This window comes from Salmo trutta, chromosome 39, assembly GCF_901001165.1.
Source record: "Salmo trutta chromosome 39, fSalTru1.1, whole genome shotgun sequence".
Classification (NCBI taxonomy): Eukaryota; Metazoa; Chordata; class Actinopteri; order Salmoniformes; family Salmonidae; genus Salmo; species Salmo trutta.
In genome coordinates this window covers 13,281,968-13,296,425 of record NC_042995.1, presented here as the reverse complement: position 1 = coordinate 13,296,425, position 14,458 = coordinate 13,281,968, and the positions used below count along the sequence as shown (strand labels likewise).

Sequence of the window (14,458 nt, the reverse complement as noted above, 5' to 3'; positions counted from 1 at the left end):
GGAAAACCCTCTTCTGAAACGTTTCAGTGTACATGGTGGCCCATGCAGTGTGGAAATAAGCATAGCATCAGAGCATGGCATATTATTATGCACGCTCGCTTACCACGTCACCCTATACAATTCCCCACATAATCACACCGTTGGAGTAATGGGATTCCACAGGTTGTCGTGTCATGGCCCATAGGGAACGCCAAAAGATAAGACAACGGGATAGTCAGTCATACAAACACCACCACACTGTTACTGTAGCAGGCTGCAGTGCTGGCCTGGTTTACAGCCAGATGCAGGGACCATCACTACAACAGTACGTGGATACAGTCATAAGAGACAGGTTCTTACGGCTGGCCGGTTGGGTCGGGCAAAGTCCTTCTTGTCGTCAGGCTTTTTGGCAGCGTTGTCGGGGCGTTGCAGTGGGGAGCCCTCAGACTTAGACGATGCTGGAGGAGAGGATGGTAAACCAACGTCAGCGGAAGACCTACAAGACACTGAATGCAGTGTTGTACATCCAGTATGCTGTGTGTATTGTGTGTGTGTGTGTGTGTTTGTTACTCACATCGTGCTCTGAACCTCTCCCCAGAGCCGGCCTGGGAGCTGGAGTTGGAGGAGCCGGAGGAGCTGCCACTGCCGGGCCTGGGAACCAGCTTCTCCACTCGGTCCCACAGCAGACGTGGCTCCGCATTACTGGAAGACACACAACACAGGAGAGATTGAACACACACACACACACACACACTTCCCCATTCCCACCCCGCGAACAATTCAAGTCTTTCAAACAGCACACCGAGCTGACCGCCTACCTGCCGGCGTTCCTCTGTACTGCCTGGTTGCTAGGCGGGGCGGAGGCCTGGAGAGGAGAGTCTCTGCGTGACAACACAGGGGACCTGGACGTTGTCCTCACTGGAACCTGTGGTAGACAAGACAGACGCCCTCACACACCTGGCTACAGGAGCATAAACTAACATCACAGCAGGTCCTCGCACCGCTGCATAGCCCCAATCCCTCTTCCCAAATGTGCATTCTACCCTCCAACTACAAACAGATGGCTGGATCATTTTATTCATCTACAGAGAAGACATGGATATTGGTAATAAACTCAGATCATTATTCTATAGCTATGATCTATTATCTTCACCAAGCAGTGGTTTCAGGGTTTCCCAAACTGTCCTGGGAGCACCTTTTGGTTTTTGCCCTACACTACACAGCTGATTCAAATAACCAACTCATCAAGCTTTGACTATTTGATTCAGCTGTGTAGTGCTGGGACAAACTAAAACATGGGGTTGGGGACGGGCAGGACCGAGTTTTGGGAAACGCTGGTGTAGGTAACGCTTTTGGTCGGCCCTCCATTACATTAGTGAACAGAGTGAATATGATGAGCATGCTTGATGAAGGTGAAGTACTGGGAGAGGAACAACTCATGAAGCCATGCAGGACCATGTGGTGTGTAGTTAGCCAGTGGAAGCACAGCACTGAGTAAAGCTAGTTACTATAGGGACTCCAGTACAGTACACTGGGACAATTGAAGCTACAACCAGGAGATATTTCTCAAGATTGCTATCATTCACTGATTATACTACTGAACCAGACTACTAGGCTAATCTACTTTATTGTAGCTCTACACTATGCTGTGGGACACAGCCTTATAATGGTGAAGGCAAAAGCCCACAGTGTAATCCCACTGCTGTTGGATGGGACACCCAGAGAGGCTGCAGACATTGCCCTCTTGCCCCTCTGAGGGGACCACGAATGGGGGCTGGAAAAGGGGGTCCCCTGGGCTGTCCTTTCTTACCCTGGGGGGCACCTCGTCGCTGGGGCCCGAGGCGGGGGGCTGGGGGTCAGTGCGTGCAGCTGATGGTGCGGCAGCAGAGGGGTGATGGTGGTGGCTGTGGGGCTCCTGGGAGCGCAGATGGAGATGTGCAAAACTAGAAACGGCGGGTTCACTGAAGGAATGGGAGCGAGACACGACGGGGGGCGGGGCGGCGCTGCTGCTCTTAAGAGCGGCCAGGTGGGACCACTGGACCTTCCAAACAGACAGACACACACACACACACACACACACACACACACACACACACAGAGGGGAGAGAACAGGGGGGAGGTAGGAGGGAGGAGGGAGAAGGTCAAACCACAGACTGAAGGCACAGAGATGAAGGACATGGCTGAAAACATACGCATATAACATATGCATATAATAGACATGCATTGCACAGACACAGACATCATGCAGTCCGAGACGTACACATACAAAAGCGACAACAGAAACAGTCGCAGGTTCACGGACACAAAAACATTTACAGTGAAGACAAATAACAGGACAACAGATAGTTGAATGGCACAGTGAGAGGGGCAAGGAGGTGAGTGAAGGGGAGCCAAGCAGCCAATCACATGCAGCCTCCTCTGGCATCCTGGGTAAGGTTTATCACACCACTGAAGGGACAAGCTTTTGCTCAGGTCAATTAGTTGAAGGTTCCAGAAATCCCACTATAACATCATAACAGATAAGAGTAGATCTACTGACATGGTGGAGTATGTCATTGTACTGGGACCTCTACTAGCTCATCCACAGAGATATATCATTCCATGTCTGTGTGGGTGCTAGAATGGACAACTCGTGGCGCCAATGCCTTGCTGTCAGATAACCTACTGTATGGAGAGCGGTAGATGGAGAGAGAGAAGGGAGGGATGGATGAGAAGGGGTTTACCTGTGGTTCCATGGGCCGGTGCATGGCAGGCGGGACGGACTCGGAGGAGGAGCCGCCGTTAGAGAAGGGTTCGGAGCGGGGGGGCACGGGGGGCTGCTTGGTGGGTGGGGCGGTCTGGGGGGAGCCCTGAATGTTCTTTCGGAAGCGCTCGTCGGCCTGGGAGTGCAGGACAGACAGACAGGGTCAGTGAGGATCAGCGGGGTCAAGGTTGAGGCATTAACTCAACGGCAAAACACACAAGGAGAAAGACAAGGAGAACGAGGAAGAGTCAACACTGAAGCCGACGCCTTGTTATCGACAGGGAGGGAAAGTCCGCTGACATGCACACGAGCTCAGTCTGTTAATGACATCGTACACCTCCAGGGGAGTCATCCCAGAGAACAGTCTGTCTCTGGGACCCGGCAGCACACAGTCTGTCTCTGGGACCCGGCAGCACACAGTCTGTCTCTGGGACCCGGCAGCACACAGTCTGTCTCTGGGACCCGGCAGCACACATACGTTAGCGTGTGCCTGAGCTGACCACATGCATGACACCCTCTCCAGTCACTTACCTGAGCAGTACAAGGCACAGCCGCATTACAAACCTTCACGCTTATTTAGTAGGTATGTGAGAGGAAGACAAGAGCAGGAAGACCTGACTACTTCGTATGCTTTTCGCCACTGCAGCAGAGACAGCAATATAACTGGTAGTTCACAAGAATACGTGAAGTACTGACAGCTTCGACTCATCACCGCCTTACTTTACTGCCTAAGGCTATATCAATTCAAGCCAATGATTTAAATGTGTTACATTCAGGTATGGCAACTCAACTGTGAACGCATATGAAAGAAAAATAGATGCATTTTCCATTAAATTCATTATAGCTGACTAATGGCAAAAGAAAGTGTACCGTGTTCTGCGTAATCAAACCATTTGGTCCTAAATGCAAAATGATGTTGACAGAGATGCAGCTTGCAGCGCTTCAGTCTATACTTAGTCTCTTCCTTGCTCAGTCCTCTCAAGATTCAGACACGTCATCCTCAGATGTTTTAGTAGAGAAGCATCAGATAGTCAAGCAAAGACTAGAGGCAGAAGTGAAGCAGTACAGTTTTAGAGAGGCGGTGGTTGTGAGCGACTGGCTTTCTTTTCTCTGACTGTCCCCTCCTCTTAGCCACAAAGTCAAACAAAATGGTTGGCTGAGTAGTCTACTGACTAATCATTTTGCACAGCGCCACCGAAACAGAAACAGACAACGACAACGTTGTTATCCTAGTACGGTAACGTTATAGGCTATTTTGACTTAGGCTATTTTGTGTCGCATACATTAAACGCAGTGCTACATTGGACTGTGTGAGGTATGAAACACTATTTGAAGACGATAACTGAAAGAAAAAAGAAAACCGTAGCTCCAACTCACACCACCAGGACTAACATAACACGCCGTGTGGAGAGGCGGGCAGGCAGCTAGAACAGAAGTAGCAGCAGGCAGCAGGAGAAGGAAGTGATGTCGTGTTGGGGGGGGGGGTTCACCTCTCTGATTGGCCGAGGATCACCGAGAGCGCCGCTAGGCTCCGAGCGGTCTGTCTGTGGGGACTTGGGGCCGTCTAGGCCCCCGGTCTGTGAGGGTTTAGTAACGTCTGTGGACTGGGTGGCTAGGGCATCGCTATGGTCAGAGGTGGTCTTTTCTGAGTCTTTATCAACACTGCTTGGGGACAATTTCTGAGGGGCCTTGGTCGTATTATCCCGGGACATGGTTTGTGGGGACTTTGTGGTATCCGAGGACATTCTCCGTGGGGCGTTAGCAGTGACGTTGTCCAGGAAATGGGCTTGTGGGGACCTAGTGTTATCGCAGGACGTTCTCCGTGAAGCAATAGCATTAGAAATATTGAGGAAGTGGGGTTGTGGAGCTGGGGCTCTATCGCCAACGGGGCCCGGGGACGTTGTCTGAGGGGCTTTGCTAGTACTGTCGGGGGACATTCCCTTGGGGTCTTTAGTCTTTTCGCAGGGCTGCTGCGGTGGTTTGTTGTCGTGCTGGAGGGACAGCAGATAGGCCTGCTCCTGCTGCAGCCGCTTGTGGAGACGCTCTGCCTTCCGCTGCTCCTCCAGCTCCCGCCATTTGAACTCCTGATGCAGAGTGCGCGGCTGAGTTGAGGCACATTAGACATGGGGGAAAGTGGCTAATGGCATGTATAAGCTAATGCTACCTTGGGGGGTGAATTGTATTAAATTAAGCACTTGAAGACTGATTCAGCGTAGTTCTATAAAGTTAAAGTAAGCTTGATAAATTCAAGTCTACAAACATGTTAAATAAAGTCTTCTTTAAAATGCAGATTCTTTCATTTCATTAGCCACAAATAAATGTTCCAACCTTCTCTAGCGAGTAATAGAACTAAAGATGAGGATTGGGTGAATAGTGTTGAATGGTTCAATTTATGGGAAGCAAGACAGACTGGTGAATGCTAAGCAATAAAGAAACATAAAAAGGTGACTTTATATACACACATCTCTCAACTCATTTCCTCAGGATGTAAATTTAACCAGAGACACCGGCAGAGAAACATAGGAACTCCATCTTCCTGTAGGGTATTTCCGAACGACAAATCTACACAACAGCTAACATCAACCATTATTCATACAATATAGCCAGAACACCTTGCCTTGATTACCATCTATGTTCTAGAAAAGAGCTTGCTTCTAAATGTGCGATCCAGTCCTGAAAACAGGGGCTTTCTCAGTGGGGTGCAACATTTACAACGTTGTCAATACAAATGTAATAGAATACAGCTCCAGACACCATTCCCTGTTCTACTTGACAAAGACCCATGGGTGTTCTACGTAACCAATTTCTGAACGTTCTGAAACGTTGCGCCCTCCTGAACGCGCCCCGGGAGAGTAAGAGTGGTAGGATGCAAGTTTCTTACCAGGAGCATGGCCTGTTCATGGAGCAGCTGCTGCTGCAGGATCTCCAGGTGCCTCTGCTCCTCCTCCAGCTGCCGACGAATGTACTCCTGTCAATCAAACAACAGCCTCCATGATTGGATGAAATACAGGAAGTGACAGAACTGCCCAGCATGTCGGCCAATTATCGTGCTTCTTGTCATTTAAAGACCTACCTGCTCACGGTCGCTCCTCCTCTTCTCCTCCTCCGCCCTCCGGCGCTCATCATCCTCTTTCCGCCGCCGTTCCATCTCCTCCATGCGCCTCTTCTCCTCCTGCTCGCGGCGGCGCTGCTCACGCTCCTGCTGCCTCCTCATCTCGCGCTCGCGTCGCTGTTGCTGTGAGGCACCAGGAGGGGGCAACAGAGAGAGAACCTCAGGGATACGACACACAGGGAGAGCTGAAATTCTAGTTGGGATTCCCTGTTCAAAGATATTATGAGATGTCACTGCTACTATGGCAATGACTTTCCATAGTAGCAGTGATCTGAATGGTTTGAGGAAAACAAGAGAGGATGGGAAGTCAAATACAGGCTTTGGTGAATTGATCAAGCGAGGAGCAGCTGTCTATAGAACACCTTTTATCCTTGTAATGCCAGTCTTCTGTGACAGCATGGGCTGCGTCATTGTGGGCTATTCCAAGTTCGACCCTCTTTGGGGTGATCACAGTTTCGCTCTGTCCAATGGTGGCTGCAGGATCAACCTACACCCCGCCCATTTCTTCACAGACAGCAGAACTAGCCAATCGAGTTATTCAGAGCATGCAGCACCTCGCACTATACTCGCACCCTAAATTCTACATACAAGCTTTACTTTAAAATCAATGAATCAACGTTTATTAACTCTACCTCCTCCAGTCGCCTCCTCTGCTCCTTCTGTTGCTCGATGCGTTTCTGCCTCTCGGCCAGTAGTTGGCGCTTGTACTCCTCCTGCTCACGGAGCTGCTGCTCCTGCAGGAGCTGCTGTCGGCGCAGCGCCTCCGAGCGCTCCTTGTTCTCCTGCTGCAGCCGGATGAAGTCCTTACGCAGCGTCGACTCCCCCGGCATGTTCACTATGGAGCTGCAGGGTGGACCGGCGAATACGAAGGAATAGTGAGTTAGTTCATGATGTAGTTCAAGGGAACAGTTAGTTTGTTTCTGTGTCAGATGGGTGGAGTTGTTAAGCGATTCCAGGTGGGCGTTTGCTACGCTGGTGGCAGGTGAGCAGAGGTATCCCGCTATATTGCGAATTGCAAAATGAACTGTGTACATAAACTCGTAACACTAAGTCATTACCTAGGCTCTCCCTCTTGCTCTCCAGCATCCTCCTCTTCCTCCTCACTCCCGCTGTACTCATATTCAGTCTCATCTGAAAAGCAAGACGTGGACAGTGTGACAAGATGTAGAAACACGGGCTATTCAGTGTAAACGTAAAGCACACGAAGGCCCAATGCAGACCTTTTTATCTCAATATCAAATCCTTTCTGGGTAACAATTAAGTACCTCACAGTGATTGTTTTCAATTATAATGGTCGAAAAGACACAAAAATAGCTTCTTATCAAAGAGAAAATTCTCAAGCAAGAATTTTGCTAGAAGTATCTGGGAGTGGTCTGAGTGGGGAAAATGTGCTGTTCTTGGCAGAGAGGTTTGGAACTCTCTCATTGGCCTATTAACTAATTCACCACCTGGTGATTTCACCAGGTAGGCAAAAGCTCCATCCCACCAAAACAGGCAGACATTTCTGGCAGTCTTTTCAAACAGTTCTTGCACTAATAGGGCATTATCATCCTATTCACAGTATTACTTTAAGACTCTGTGATTAAACAGGGAGAGGCAGACTCACCTTTCTCCCCCCTCTTCTTCTTGGTGCGGTCAATGTGGTCTTTGAGTTGGATGCGGACCTGCCTCTCGTTGGGCTGGTCCCTGATGAAGGGGTGCTTGAGCAGCTGCTCGGTGGGGGGGCCGCTGGTTGTAGTTCTTCACCAGGGAGCCCTCGATGAAGCTGCAAAACTTCTTAGACCTGAAAGAGGAAGGGGGGTGGGGGGGGGGGGGGGGCGGGAGAGAGAGACAGGGGTCAAGACAGATGCCGCTAATGAGATAGGCTACATGATTACTGGTGGTAATATGCGACAGAGGGCCTTTTTTGTCTGACATAAAATAAATCCATCTTCTACAACCCACTGACAGACTGAAACTAAACTAACCGTCAAAAGAGCCTGAGAAACTACAAGTCTGAAATAGAAAGATCCTGTTTTATCCATTTAGACAGAAACCCAGTGAGCCTTTCATAACTTATATACAATGAATATTCTGGGAAAAACCCGTCTCAGAAGAAAAGCGGTCATAATCGTAAATGCACCAGTGCCAGCGGAAAGTCTCGGGTTGAGTTTTCCCCCTGAACGAGGGCTGAGGAGCCTCGCCGTGAGCCAACAGGCCTTCCTCCCATGTGCCACAGCTGTTCAGAGAGGAGGAGGAGGGAGGAGAGCGAGAGAGGAGACCTCTAACCCCAGCTGACAGAATCTTGGTAACTTACCACTTCTTGGACTTGAGTCGCGGGGGAGGGTTCCTCGGGATGAGGAAGAGTGCTCGCATCGGATGCATGTCGCACAGCGCTAAAAGTGAACACACACCAGAGGGGATCAGTCTAAACACGACAGGGAGAAAAGCAAAGACAAGGGCAGAATAGAGCTGCCATCTAAAAGAGACGATAGAGGTGCGACCTGGGGAAGCAGGTACTTACGAGGAGCTCCTTCGGCCATTTCAATGGCCGTGATTCCAGTTGACCACAAGTCACTCTGAGAGACACACAGTGAGAGAGGCATCAGACATAGCAACACACTCACTACATCAGACACTGAAGGGCAACATACTCGACCAAGCAGACTCTTGCATTCTACCCCACATCGTAGCAGAAGCTAAAGTTACCAGTAGCTGCAGATGTCAAGGAGGACATAAGTGGCAGGTTCAAATCAGGGCTAAAACGTCGGAGTACTGTGTGGAAGAGGGCGAGGGTCTTACTCTGTAGTCGTAGGTGGCCTCAGGGTTCTCGTCACAGGCGATGACCTCCGGCGCCATCCAATAGGGAGTCCCGATGAATGTGTTCCTCCTCCCCACCGTCCGGTCCAACTGGGCGCTCACGCCAAAGTCCACTGCAAGGCAACCAATCAGAAGTTGAAACTAGTTATATACAACTGCATTGCAGTAAACATCTAGAGTAGGTGACTGGCTAAAATGGCCGTAATTTTGGAATTCCAGGAATTAGACCAAACAGGGTTGTTGTCCGTAACGGACAAAACATATTGTCACCCACCAAGCTTGACCTCAGCGTTCTCTGTGAGCAGGACGTTCTGTCCCTTGATGTCACGGTGGATGACGTGGTGGGCGTGCAGGTGGGCCAGTCCCTGAAGAAGAGGAGGAGGAGGAGGAGAGGGAGGTGTGTAGAGGTGAGACCACATGTCTAAGACCAGAGCTGAGCATTGAAGTAGCAGAGGGTAAAAACTTGTCACCTTTACATTTACATATTATTACACAAAGAACAAGGAGACTGAAGATGGAAGGTAAAAGAGGGGATGGAGGGGGCCGGAGGAGAGGCTCACCCGGAGGATTTCTCTGGAGATGTAGGCGATCCAGTCCTCCTTGAGCTGGTTTCCTTTAGTGTTCTTCACCAGGTCTGTGATGGAGCCCGCCCCACAGAACTCCATCACCAGCTACAGGAAACACACAATACTCAGTCAGACGCCTACATAAGCACTTCTAAGGCTAAATGAGAGTCAAAACAGTAGAAGACTTAGGGACACTGCTCTGATTCATGCTGCTGCAGATATACCAGTTCTGATTATTCTGCCAATGGGAAACGCGCAGGCTAGATACTCACCCACAGTTGGTCATCGTGCCCCGGGGGACTCTTCTTGATAAAAGCACCGTAGTATGTGGCAATGTTTCTGTGATGGGAGTACTTCTTGAGCATATTGATCTCCAGTTTGATTTCCTCCTCCTCATCCTACAGGCACACAGACACCACTAGTCATTAGATAGAGAGAGAAGGCCAGCGGGAGGAAGACCTCATAGGAAAATCACTATCGTGTGTGGATGGTTACAGATGAATAATAGTCAATCATTTCCCACATTCCACAAAGGTCAAGTCTCGCGGGGGTTGATAAGTGCCTTTGTAGGGGGGAATTAAACCCTCCTTCATCCACGGCCCCTAAACATTGTGACATCTCGGCTACGCAGTACACACACACTGCTCTAACGACTTCTTTGTTTGGGTATTAATGATGTGCGTGTATCTCATTGTGTGTGTGTGTGGTCCACGGCAGACAGAATCCATTATACTATCTATAAACCATCTCTAAGACTTGGGGGGGGGGGGGGGGGGGGGGGGGGTGGGGTGGTGGTGAACATTTAAACATTAAAACGTTTAAACTAAATTGAGATCCTTAACATTAAAAAAAATCCCAAACAAACATTTCCCTTCCACAAAACTCAAAATCACAGTACAGTTCTATATTATTTTCCGTGTTGTAGCATAACTAGACGACAGGCTATAAAAGTCTGGGGAAAGTTGTGTAATTTAACTAAAACCAGAGGGGAAGAGGCCAACTTTAGGCTACTTTAGTGAATTTGCAAATCAAGGAAGACAAGACATTGCGAGAGACAGATTACCAAGACATATGAGCCCGGTTCTGCCGGCCTCCTCCACCCTCTTCCCTGGCTCGCCTGCTCTTTCTCTTCGCTAATGATGTGAGTGTGTACCGCATTCCATTGTGAGACTCTGCTTTTGATTGCCGATAGATAGGCCTTGTGCACGGTTCTGTCTGTCTGGTGGCTGACCTGCCTATACTGATAGATAGACCTAGTGCACGGTTCTGTCTGGTGGCTGACCTGCCTATACTGATAGATAGACCTAGTGCACGGTTCTGACTGTCTGGTGGCTGACCTGCCTATACTGATAGACCTAGTGCACGGTTCTGTCTGGTGGCTGACCTGCCTATTCTGATAGACCTAGTGCACGGTTCTGACTGTCTGCCTAGTGGCCGACCTGCCTATACTGATAGATAGGCCTAGTGCACGGTTCTGTCTGGTGGCTGACCTGCCTATTCTGTGCACCGCTCCTCTCTCGCCATCCCTCACTATGAAAGACGCGAGTGTTCGTCTTCTCGGAATTACGGCAACTAATCAGTCCCTCAATTCAAAAACAATACTGAATCTTAGGAGTCAATCTTGACATGGGAGTCGACGTGCAAGGTGTCAAGGAATCAATTCTTTTGGAGTCGACTATCCAACATTACGTCATCGTCGTTAACGGTTGGATAAATGGCAGAGAAAGGCAAGTGACAGCAGCTAAGCCCTGTATGGCAATACTTTGAGAAGTTAAATGAGAAGGAAATGCAAACTTTGCACAGTGGAATTGAGGTACAGGTGCAATGCTTAACCATCTGGAAAGGGACTAACCGTGAGACCCAAACCGTTGCTGGCAGAAGCGTAGCAGCATTGTTAATTGACTTGGAATTTTTTTCATGTTTCGTATCGTTTTTACAGAAAACTGATTTTTATTTTATTTAAAACGCTAAGATTTCATTTATTTGTCACATCCCTAATACGACTGTACATGTATATATCAAATCCACAACAACGGGAATTCCATCGGAGCCCATGCCTACACATTTATTTCCAATCACAGGAGAGATAAGCATTTTTAAAAATCCGGCTTTTCAGCAGAAGAATATGATTTCAATGTGATATCCCCGTATACTCACACAACCCCTCAAATCACTGAGGTTTTACACATCCAAGACCCACACACCCGCACAGAAACATCCTCCCTCCCCCACCTCACATGAAAACCGCGAGGAAGACAAAAGGTCACCCCCACCATTAGCTTAATCTCTTCCGTTGCAACAACTTGACAATGATTAACAGTGACAGAAACTGACACACAGCAAGTGTTAAAGCCCTTGTCTTACAGAAAGCCCTGGTGGAAAGGAGGAGTCTGAACGATGGGGACATTAGTGAAGAGCGATGCAGTTACTGGGACGGTGGCGGTGTTTAAAGATGCACGTAGGCACACGCACAGTTCTCTTCCACCAGATCCTTCCAGTGCCAGCAGGTAGAGGCCTTATTGCTGCACTCCCTCTCGTTTGCTCCCCCTCTAGCCCTCCCTCTTTCCCATGTTTCCTGCAGCTGTTTGTGAACAGGCGGCTGGCTGAGCATTCCTGACAATCACTGGGACAAAAATGCGGGGGGATTCACTTTTGGGTATGTCATTTTCTATTTAGACAGAAACGATCATTCAATTATCATTGCCATTATCATTCAAATGGTTAACGCAGCACCATGTAGGTCAAAGGGTAAAACAATACACAGCATGGCCAGGCATATTTTATTTTACCTTTATATAACTAGGCAAGTCAGTTAAGAACAAATTCTTATCTTCAATGACGGCCTAGGAACAGTGGGTTAACTGCCTTGTTCAGGGGCAGAAAGACAGATTTTTACCTTGTCAGCTCGGGGATTCGATTTTGCAACCTTTCGGTTACTCGTCCAACGCTCTAACCACTAGGCTAGCTGCCGCCCCGGCAGGTAGCCTAGCGGGAGAGCAGAGCAGGCTAATAGCACAGCCCAGGACTGCCATGCCCACCTCTCCCTCTCTCAGCAACAGTAACAGTTTCCAGGACAACAGAGAGCTGTTGTTGCGATAACAGATGCTCTTCTACCTGGCAGGGTGAAGCAACAGAGTCATTCATAGCCTATAGAGGTGAAATATCTCCATCTATCCCTCATATCATAGACTAGAGGCTTTATCAGGCCAGGTGTATGACCACGTAACCGGGCGGTGGAGTGGGTCATCACTAGTTACCACAGACAAGGTAATAAACCACCTATTTCTACAATTTCTCTTCTTCATTTTGAAGCCTAACCTTAACCACAAAGCTAACCTTAAATTAAAACCCCCAAAAAATCATTTTTGTTTCATGAATTTTAACGATAGACCATTTTGGTTTTTTGGCTGGGGTAACTAGTGGAAACCAGGTGAGACATGCCCTATGACACCCATGGCAGGAAACTGTTAGGTAACACATCATCAGAGCCTTACTCATCACAGTCAGCAGGGAGTGGCAGGCAGGGGGCAAGTCAGGGCATAAGAACAGAGAAACTGGTCTAGAACCAGAATGACCACATTGGTATGAAACGGAATAGAGAATTTGACTTAGGCAATGTTTAAGAGTAAACGTTATGTTAAACAACATGGGCCACAAGGTAGGCCTATACTGCAAAGGCTATATCATAAAACTAAACCACAAGTCCCTTGGGATGGGGGGGGTCTCATTAGGGTGTGTGTGTGGGTGGTCCAGCTAGTTCCATATTCACTGGGAGGTCCTATTTCAGTAGATAAAAGCAGAATGCCACAGAAAGAGCAAAGGGCTGCCCTCCTGCCTGCATGCCTCAAAATGACGTAATTTAGCCATAAAACATCCTGCTGGCTTTAGCTGTAATGATCTCTGCTTATTATACTGAGATTTACGAGCGGCTGATTACGGAGAAGTCAAAGTTCTTCCTGAAATGTAGACAGGACCTCAAAAGAATTTCCATGTTGGCTAACTACATTACAAGACCACTACACTACATGCTTGTCGAACACCTCATTCCAAAATCATGGCCGTTAATATGAAGTAGGTCCCCTCTTTGCTGCTATAACAGCCTCCACTCTTCTGGGAAGGCTTTCCACTAGATGTTGGAACATTGCTGCGGGGACTTGCTTCCAGTCAGCCACAAGAGCATTAGTGAGGTTGGGCACTGATGTTGGGCGATTAGGCCTGGCTCGCAGTCGGCGGTCCAATTCCTCCCAAAGGTGTTCGATGGGGTTGAGGTCAGGGCTCTGTGCAGGCCAGTCAAGTTCTTCCACACCGATCGACATACCATTTCTGTATGGAACTCGCTTTGTGCACGGTGGCATTGTCATGCTGAAACAGGAAAGGGCCTCCCCCAAACTGGTGCCACAAAGTTGGAAGCACAGCATCGTCAGGAATGTCATTGTATGCTGTAGTGTTAAGGTTTCCCTTCACGGGAACTAAAGAACCTAACCAAACCATGATAAGCAGGCCCAGACCATTATTCCTCCTCCACCAAACTTTACAGTTAGCACTATGCATTGGGGCAGGTAGCATTCTCCTTGCATCAGGGTTTGGCGGATTCGTCCGTCGGAATGCAAGACGGTGAAGCGTGATTCATCACTCCAGAGAACTCGTTTCCACTGCTCCAGAGTCCAATAGCGACGAGCTTTACACCACTCCAGCCGACGCTTGGCATTGCGTCATGATGATCTTAGGCTTGTGTGCGGCTGCTCGGCTATGGAAACACATTTCATGAAGCTCCCGACGAACAGTTCTTGTGCTGACGTTGCTTCCAGAGGCAGTTTGGAACTCAGTATTGAGTGTTGCAAGCGAGAACAGACGATTTTTACGTGCTTTGCACTTCAGCACTCCCGTACTGTGAGCTTGTATTAACAGCTCTTACAGCTGACCGGGCCAGCTCTAGCAGGGCAGAAAGTTGACAAACTGACTTGTTGGAAAGGTGGCATCCTATGAAGGTGCCACGTTGAAAGTCACTGAGGTCTTCAGTATGGCCAATCTACTGCCAATTTTTGTCTATGGAGATTGCATGGCTGTGTGCTCGATTTTATACACTGAAAAAGCCGAATCCACTGTCCACATACTTTTGTATACATAGTGTGTATCGAAGGCTAAAATACATCAAGAGTTTGCATTTCTCCCAATTAAAAGGTATTTTTTTCCTCACAGAAATAAAAATGTATATTAATTCTATTTTTGATTAGGCTAAGACACTTTCAACAACCCTGG

The 14,458-nt window shown here is 48.6% G+C and overlaps 1 pseudogene; it reads right to left on the bottom strand.

Annotated features, from left to right (window-relative positions):
* LOC115179845 (mitogen-activated protein kinase kinase kinase kinase 4-like) overlaps positions 1–14,458 on the bottom strand; it is a 49,940-nt pseudogene that overhangs the window by 11,094 nt on the left and 24,388 nt on the right.